The 9,530-nt window shown below is 45.3% G+C and overlaps 1 long non-coding RNA gene across 1 annotated transcript; it reads left to right on the forward strand.

The window, feature by feature from the left end:
• The first annotated feature begins 7,775 nt into the window (after positions 1-7,775).
• On the forward strand, positions 7,776-8,692 carry LOC146889760 (uncharacterized). Its single transcript, XR_014999739.2, has 2 exons — positions 7,776-7,998; positions 8,354-8,692. It is a non-coding gene; the product is annotated as an uncharacterized LOC146889760 (long non-coding RNA).
• Positions 8,693-9,530: the final 838 nt, after the last annotated feature.

The raw sequence follows: 9,530 nt of genomic DNA on the forward strand, positions 1-9,530 counted from the left end.
GGGAGTCCCCTGCTCTGCTCCCTCCCTTCCTAGTACTGGGAAGGCATGGAAGGTTTTATGTGGGTACTTTGACTCTCCACATCAGCCCTCTTGCTTGCGAGGGAAGAGAGCTCCCTAGCTCCCGTACTTGACGCCTGACAATAGTTGTAACATCTGGGATAAGCATCTGCATTAATTAGGTATCCTATCTGTCATAGCAGGACACCCAAGATGATCAACTTATCGAAACAATTCCTTTTGGCTTGCAGTTTTGGAAGCGCCAGTCCGTGGCTGTTTAGCTCATCGCGTTGGAGCCTGTGGTGAGGCAGTGTGTCGTGCCGGCACTGTTCATCTCAAGGCTGGGAAGCCAAAAGGCGGAAGAGGAAAGGCGTGGGTCCTGCAGACCCATTTGAGGGCACACTCCCCATCTCCAATAGCGTCACCCTGAGGAGTAAGGCTTTAATGGGTGGACATTTAAGATCGGAACGACAGCCCACCTTACTGTTACTCAGTTTCAGTACTGTCACTGGGAAAATTGGGCCCTGCCTCAGAATGCAGTTGTTTGAATACTAGGAGATAATATGTAACGTTTTAAACATGATTTCTGACCCTCAGTTGGATGATGATGATGATGATTTTAAGACAGGGTGTCACCAGGTAACTCTGGCTGGCCTGGAACTCTCTACATAATCCAAACTGGTCTCAAACTCACAGAAATCTACCTGCCACTGCCTCCCGAGTGCTGCAATTAAAGGTGTGTATCACCATACGTGGCCTCAATAATTAGAGTCTAATAAATTATAGTTACTTTTCCTAACTACTCCCCAATCATTTTTCTTCCCAAAGGAAATCATACACGTGGGACAAATGAACGAATATGATCAACTTTCAGGGACCGTGAACAACTTTTCATTTCGTATGTCGGTGCGCTCATACTTAGGTTATTCTCAGGCTGAGATTCAAGACGTCTTCCACCCTCTCCTCCTACACTCAAGTCCAAGCTTTCCGTGTTTCTAACAGATCTCACTTCGTTTCCGGCCTGGGTCCCGGAGCCCAGGCAGAGGGTGCAGGCTGTGCCCCTGCGCAGCAGCGTCCACAGGCAGAGGGTGCAGGCTGTGCCCCACCGCTCAGGAGCGTTCACGGCTGCCGGTCTGATAGCTGCTGGGGAGTTTTCATTATTTGTTTGCGCCTCCTCTTCCTTCGCCCTTCTTTTGCGCTACACGCTCCCGCCCCCGCAAACAGCTGCTATTGTTGGCTTCTGCCGTTATTATTCTTGCGAACACTGGGAACTGTTCTTTGGTCCAAAGTCTTCCCAGCTGGCCCTTGGCTAGTATTTTCCAAAACTGCGAAGTTTTACAGTTCCCAGTCTTTCGCATCAGCTGTACTTTCTGTATTAGAGATAGTCATGGCACGCTCAAAGGTTCGGTGAGTCATCCCCTCCCTTCCACCATGGCTTTAAAAGGGACAGAGAGTTCAAACTCCTAAGACAGACAGAGATGGATCACTTAGTTCCTTTCTGCTCGGTGGGGATGACTTGCGTCAAAGATGCTCTTGTCGACTCCACCTCTGGGTCCTAATTTGTTCTCGAAGTCCATGTGGTACATGCAGTTGTTTTCTAAGTTGTCTTCTGTCTTTATTTCTCTGTGAATAATTCTTAAGGAGTTCCAGACTTTGGAATGGGTACCAGGCTTTGAAATCTCACGGACCAAAAGTTCAAAACAACATCCACCATGAAAACGTTGGACAATAACATTCGGTTACATTGTATGGGGGGGTAAAAGTGGGGAGGATATCATCTTTATCAGTACAATGTCATTGAATGTTCACATCGAAATCGAAACCAAGGAAATAATCCTAGAATAAAGGCACATCCTTCAAGCAGAGTGCATTTAAACGGGAAACCAGCTATGTGGTGCTTTTTTATGCTCTGCTCCAGACTAGAGAAACCCCCTCTAAGCCACCCGCTGAAGGAAGGGCTCCCCCTCCACCCTCTTTCGAGGTTATCCCGAGCCCTCTTTCCTGATGCTGTCTTTATCGGGTCAAGGTTGTTCCTACCCGGCACTTTGCCCTCTTGCTTTAGCAACATTTACAGGCCTTTCTCTCGGCAAGGGCGTCAGTGCCGCTGGAGAGAGCCTTGGCCATCAATCCTGTCAGCCTGCATGGCAAAGGAGCTGGTGACGGGAGAGCCGGCAGTGGTAGCAGCTGTGAGCGCTGCGGAAACAGAGCAGCTGCTCACTGTCATTCCAGGGCGCTCTCATCATTCATCCTGCGCAAGGGCAGCCGAGGTGCCCTCCTCCACCCCTGTCCAAGTTCTCACCTGGGCAGAGGGAGCCTGGCACCCTTCATCTTGGTTCCATTTGTCTCATCCTCTTCAGGGACCGTCTGTCAGGTCTTTACATCAGATTCTGGTCTGTGGCCCAATGTCACACACAAAATGCAGGGCCACACAAGCCAGGATCCCCATTTGGCTTCCCTCAGATTTTTCTTCCCCCACCCCCTTCTTTTTGAGGCGAGGTTTTGCATAGCTAAGGTAACCGGCAACTCTGAGTAGTCAAGGATGTCCTTGAATTCCTGATCAACCTGCCCCACCTTCCCAAATCCTGAGATTACGGGTCTGTACCACTATCCTGGCTTTTTGTTGCTGTTTTGAGGCAGGATCTCATATAGCTCAGGCTAGCCTCAAACTTCCTATGTAGCCCAGGCTGGCCTGGAGATTCTGGTCCTACTTTCTCCTCTCAAACCGTGGGATGATAGGAATTGAGTCACCGGGCCTGGCTCAGATTCTCTTAATCCCAACCACAACATCTACAAAATCCAGAGGAAGATGAAGTGTCTGGTATGCTTGGATTGTCCTTTGTTCTCTCCCTTCCCTCCCCTCCCCTCCCCTCCATTCCCTCCCCCCCTCTTTTTCCCTCCTCTTTCGTCCCCTCCCCTCCCCTCCGGTTCCTTCTCTTCTCTTTCTTTCTTGCTCTCCCCTCCTCTTCCTCCTTTCCCTTCCCTCCCATACCCTCTCTTACCCTCCCCTTCTCTTTCATGGAGTTCATCCTAAGAACTGGTGACTTCACACTGTCATTCTCTCATCCTCCAACTCGCAAACAGTCAAATAAAACCACACGCATTAGGGGTCAGGACGTTAATCTTCTTCCTCACAAAGGTTACTGAAGACAATAAAGTGGAAAGAGAGTCGAGTTTTGGGATCCAGAAGATTTCGTTCCAGCCATGGCTCCACTTGCTGCTGATTAACTTGGGCAAAATGGGAATGAAAATAGTGAGATCAGCCTCATGAGACTGATGTAAAAATCAAATGAGATTATCAAAATGCTTGTCGCCGAAATGAGTTTTTGTCACTTCTTAGCATTTCTTTCTTCCTTTCTTTCTTTTCTTTCTTTTTTTTTTGGGGGGGGAGGGGGTTTTAGATACTAGAAATGTCCATGAGCTAACAAAGACACTGGATTGAAGTAATCAAGTTTCAAGACGTTCTTTCCCTACAAACAACATATCCTTCTAGAGTTTACTATCTGGCTCATGTAGGCACACAGTGAAGTTAAGATTTCATAGCCTTATGTCAGATGCTATTCCCACAAAGACTTACCAACACTGCAGTTTAGACCGGAACTGAACAAGGGCAGCAATGGATCAGCTAAGGTGGACAGGGAAATGTCTGTAGCCTCAACCTCGGTTGTCAGGAGCCTTGACCCTACACAAAGAGCTACAGACAACTTCTGAATGCTGAGAGCTGGAGACACAGCCTTACCCAGGGAAGAGCACACCAACTGGTTATCCAGTACCAAATGGTCAACCCTGAAAGCATCACACAAATAAAGGTACTTGAGAGGGAGGAATAGGAGTATATGGGAGGGCTTGGAGTGTGGGAATGGATAAATGATAGAATTTTCTTATAATGTCAAAAACTAAAAGAAATACTTAAAAATATTTCCTAGTCTTTTATTTTGGTTTTTAAATTATGTGTATGTTTGTGTGTCTGTACGTGCCCGTGAGCACAGGTGCCCACCCAGGCTAGGGATATTGTGTCTCCCTAGAGTTCCAGGTGGTTGGGAGTCATCTGGTGCAGGTGCTGGGAATCGAACTCAGATCTTCTGCAAGAACAGTCTTAACTGCTGAGCCGCCTCACCATTTTTTGCGTCGATAAAGAGCTATGTGACTGAAGTTTGGCGAACGGATTGTGGAAGCAGGTAGTGTATGTCTCTTACGGGTCTGGTTAGGTTAGTACTCCAAACCCACTGAGCATCATAGTTTGGCAGCATGACACAGTGGAGTACAGGTGACTTACCCCTGTGACAGCATGCTTCAGTGTCACCAAAAGCGCCCGAGATGCTTTCATTCCCATATCCCTGGCCAAGGAAAAGAGCAAACTTTGAAGAAAAAAAAAAGGTTCCACTGATTGTGTCCCTTTGATACCATTGTGGAGTTGAACCACCATGATCTGGCAAGAATCTATGTGGGAAGTCTATGTGCCCTTTCCTTGTTTGGGTGGTGGGAACAGGAAAGACCACACAACAACCGCCAGGCTAGCGTTGCAATGTATGGCAAACAACACAGGAGCCCAGATTCTGCCCCCAAAATGTAGGCCTTTGTGCGTATGCTGCCCTTTCTGCCTGAAGTGGCAACCACCCCCCAACAGTGTGTTAATCCTGGTTGATTTCAGGCCTCAGCTCCAACACACCTTCTAGGAGTGGCCCACTCACACTCAGGGTTAGGCCTTTGTGCTATGTACTAACACCTACACATGCTTCCTTAGAAAAGTGACATACCTTTCTTCGACTGCAAACATAATACATGTTCATAACAGTTCCTAAGGTTTGGATGTGGTTTGAACGTATCCCCAAGAGTATGTAGGCTGGGAGCTTGCTCCCCAGAATGGTATTGAGGAAAGGTGATGGGTCCTTTAAGAGGGAGCCCCCACCCCCACTTCTCTGGATTTCTGTCTTGCCATGTGATCTCTCTGTCCTTCTGCCAACGCTGTGATGGCATCTGCCATGAGGTCCTCATCAGGGATCAGTTGATTCTGGTGTCGTACTCCTGCACTTCAGAACCATAAGCTAAATGAGCCCTTTTTCTTGAAAGTTATTTGGCCCTAAACAAAAAAAGTATTTTGTTATAGTAAATGCTAATACATTGCTATAAACTTTGGAGTGTTCAAATATTCAAAAAACCCATAATCTTCCATTATCTCATCATCTAAGGGGAAACATATTTTCATACATATAACTTAGTTTCCCTTCAATTTTTGTACGTGCTTTTCCCTTTTAATTATATGTCATGAAGGATTTTCTGTTTACCTATAGGACACTGTGAAATTAAGTATGCAATAGCTTGTAGATGTTCCATAATTAAGCATCCCTAAGAATTAAGCCTTCTTGTTATGATTGTTTTACTATAATGAAATTTCCATTTTAATAAATGATTCTGAGATGAACAGCCTTGAATGTAAATCTTTGCCTACTTCTCTGATATTTAATTTTGAAAGAGTCTCTTATTTTATTGAAGTCATGAGTATGACTGTGGGTTTGTGTATGAGTCAGTGCCCTCAGAGGCCAGAGGTATCAGATCCCCTTGGAGCTAGAGTTGCAGGCATCCATGAGCTGGGTGCTGAAAACCAAACTCTGGACCTCTGCAAGAGGGGCACATGCCCTTTCCTTCTTAACCATCTCCCAGGCTCTTTTACTTCTTCAACATAAACTCTTAGAAGTAAAATTCTGGAGTCAAGGGGTGGGCAAATGGATGCAAAGATGAGGACGGAGAAGTGGAAAACCTCCCCAGGCCCTGCCCTTTCCTTCCTGGTGGTTCTCTCCTAACACCTCCTGCAGAGAATTACATACAGCATGTGCGTTTATAAAGTCCAGGTTGTGGCAAAAGGGGAAGACTATACACTCGTATTATGACTCACAAATGAAACTCCTTCCTTTATTTAATTGAAAAAATATTTTCATACAATATATATTGATTATGCGTTTCCTCTCCCCCAGTTTCTCCCATGAAACGTTTCTCTAATTTGGGGGGGAGGGGAGTGGGCTGCTGAGATGGTTCAGTGGAGAAAGGCACTTGCCAGCAAACTTGATGACCTATGTTCTGTTCCTGTACCCACATGTGTAGCAGGATGTTTCTTCTGGGTCACCAATCAGCTCCCGAATCGTGACACGGAGACTTATTATTATAAGTTATAACTGCTTGGCCTAGCTTAGGCTTATTTCTGGCTAGTTCTTTTACCTTAAATTAACCTATTTCTCTTTATCTTTTTGTTTTGTTTGTTTCATTTTTGTTTTTTTTTTTTTTGAGACGGGGTTTCTCTGTAGCTTTGGGGTCTGTCCTAGAGCTAGCTTTTGTAGACCAGGCTGGTCTCAAACTCAGAGATCTGCCTGCCTCTGCCTCCCGAGAGCTAGGATTAAAGGTGTGCACCACCACCTCCCAGCTTTTATCTGGCTTTTGCCTCGAGGCTTTTTACATTTTCTTTTTGTGTCTCTTACTTCCACCGTTTTTCCAGGCTGCCGGCTGCTTGACTTCTTGTCCCTGGGGTGCCCCTCCTTTTCTCCCTTGTTCTCCTCTCTCTCTCTCTCTCTCTCTCTCTCTCTCTCTCTCTCTCTCTCTCTCTCTTGCCTAGATTTTTCTTCCTGTTATTCTCCCTGCCTGCCATTCCCATCTCTCTCTCCTCTGCCTAGCTATTGGACATTTTTTAACTTTTTAACTTTTTAATAGACCAGTCAGGTGCATTAGGCAGGCAAGGTGCAACAGCAACACATCTTTTCCTAATTAAACAAATACAGCAGAAACAAATGCAACACACCTTCACACTGTTAAAGTAAGACTCTGCAGCATTAACAAATGTAACACATCTTTACATCGTTAAAATAATATTCTACAACACACACGGAGGAAGGACAGACTGACTCCTGAAAGTAGTCCTCTGACCTCCCTCATGTGCTGTGGTGCTCACGTGCCCCACCCCTACATCAATGTAATTAAACATTTAACTTGTTAGGAGACAAATACTTCCTCAGGCACTTTTGTTTATAGCTCTGTGACTACTAGTGGGTATGATATTTCTTCCCCAAATCTCCATTGGTCATCATATTTCTTGTATGATTTGCTGTTATGACTCACATAGAATGCATCAGTGCCTTTTGAAATCCTGTAAAAGCTCAAACTGCATCATCCAGACAGCACAAAGGGGAAACCCTTCACACGAATGGATGTCGATGTTTCTGTATGAACATGCATAGTTGAGCGTGTGTTTTCTAGTAATAAGGATAGATGGAAGTGTGGCTCCAAATGCAGTTGGCCTCTAGGGACTAAAAGGTCCTGGGGGAACTGACAAGGTGGCCCAGAAACAGAAATTGAGGCTTTCTAAGGCAAGCCAGGAAGTCAAGCCCAAACCTAGCCTTCTTCTCTGTGCTTCAGAGCGTTTGCCACTGGCCACTGTTTAAATCACCTTTGGCACAGCCTTTATAATGCCATCCTTTCTGGAACCACAGAGGAAAAATAAAATCCATCCCTGTATGAAACCACTACCCAGACGTTAATTAGAGAACTGTTCACCCGGACGGTGATGCCTTTGTTAACGAGCCCTTCTATAATTATCACCCAGTTTTTACCAAGTGTGAGTCCCAGTTAGAAGAAATTGCCATGGTCTCCTAAGAATGACATTATAGAATGCTGGAGAACACAGGCCAGAAATGTCTTTTCGTTGCCAGAGGGCTAATGCAGTGAGTCACTGGCTGGAATCTAGCGTTTGATTGCACCTCAGCAAAGCTTCTCAAATTTGCTTGGAGAGGCTTAGGAATTCATCTCACAAACCCAAGAGCTCCAAGCACTGAATGAAGAAAGTGGACGGATTTTTTATTTCACGATAAAAGTGGTTACAGCTTTTTCGTTGTTGTTTTGGCCTTAGGGATGAAAACTCAGAACAGCCTTCCGCGAAGCCTGGGATAAATAAACGTGCTGTCCCTTTGTATCCGACTGATGATCTTCATGAGCACAGCCACGCATCAGTATCACATTCAGGTAATAAATAATTACGCACTCCTTGCTCTGTCAATAACTAATTACTCGACTGTGTTAACAGAACCAGCCTGCACGGGCATGGTTATTTAGATTCAGGAGAACTGATGGTGTGATTACATTGACCTTTACAATAATTTATCCAAGTCAAACTCTTCACAGCCTGTGCTTGTGAACAGGAGGCTCAACAAGCCCCACCCCTTTCTTTTAACCTTGGGAAGTGGCTACGTCAATACCAACCCCGCTCCAGGTGCGTGTGCCAATAATTAAAACCTTGGCATGGCTCTGCATGAAAGATATGTAAACTGTTCCAGGCCGGGGCTGTGAATTGATTACCACCTTCCTTAATCAATTGCAGACATCCTTCATCCTATGTCATCCTGACAGCAGAGCCATCAATGGCAACCTGATGAGAGTCACAAGGTGCGCAGGGCTGAAAGTCGTTCATCTCCCCTGGCACGCATGTGGACGAAGAGATCCTAGAAATACGTTGACTAAAGGAGCTATCGGATTTTGTACCCCCAGCCTCCTCATCCTGGGATGTTTCTGGCCATGAGGAGCATTCCCTGGTGTTCTAATCTTGCCTACTCATTTTATAACAATCTTTAATGTTAAGTATTGAGTTTAAACTGATGTTATAGACTGACTGACTGTGTCCTCTGGACCCCAAATTCATGCATTAAACCATAGCTCCTTGTGCTAGTGGTATCTGGAGGTGGGGCTTTGGGGGAGGTAGCTTCTGCTAGATGGAGTCACGGATGAGGTTTCACCAATGGAATAGAGTACTGAGTTGGAAAAGGAAAACAATCACACCCTACTCTCCCCTCTGCTATGGAAAGCTGTAGTGAGAAGTCCGGAGCCCTCGCCAGGATCCGAACTGACAGAGTACCTTCATTTTGGACTCATAGACCTCCAAACTATGAAAAAGGATGCCCCTTGAGCTCTCTGGTTTACAGTAAACATCCCTTTGGTCAAAGCTCAATGTTGCAACTAACTGCAGAGGAGACTGAAAAATGCATCTTTAGTTGGATGTCTGTGAGCACAGGAAAATCTTGGGACTAGAGGGCGGGGAAGTGGTTCGGTGGTTAAGAATACTTGTTGCTCTTGCAGAGAACTTGGATTTGGTTTTCAGCATCCACATGGAAACACCAGCTCCTGGGTATCTGATACCCTCTTCTGACCTCTGTGGGCAACAAGCACGCACATGCTACCAATAATCCAAGGCCAGGCCAGTATATTATATAGAGTCATTTTATATATATATATATATATATATATATAGAGAGAGAGAGAGAGAGAGAGAGAGAGAGAGAGAGAGTCAGTATATATATATATATAGTAAATTATATAGAGTCATTTTCCAGCCAATCTATTCACACAAGCCTGGCTGATTTGGTAAAGACATTGATTGATCTTCAGAATCTCAGTATGTGTTCAACTCAATGATAGTCTCTCAACCTACCCAAAATGAAAATAAAAGGTAGGAATGAGAAAAAATTAAGATCATAGCAGAAAACTAAAAAGCCAAAAAGATA

This window comes from Myodes glareolus, chromosome 26 (assembly GCF_982192425.1).
Source record: "Myodes glareolus chromosome 26, mMyoGla1.1, whole genome shotgun sequence".
NCBI lineage: Eukaryota > Metazoa > Chordata > Mammalia > Rodentia > Cricetidae > Myodes > Myodes glareolus.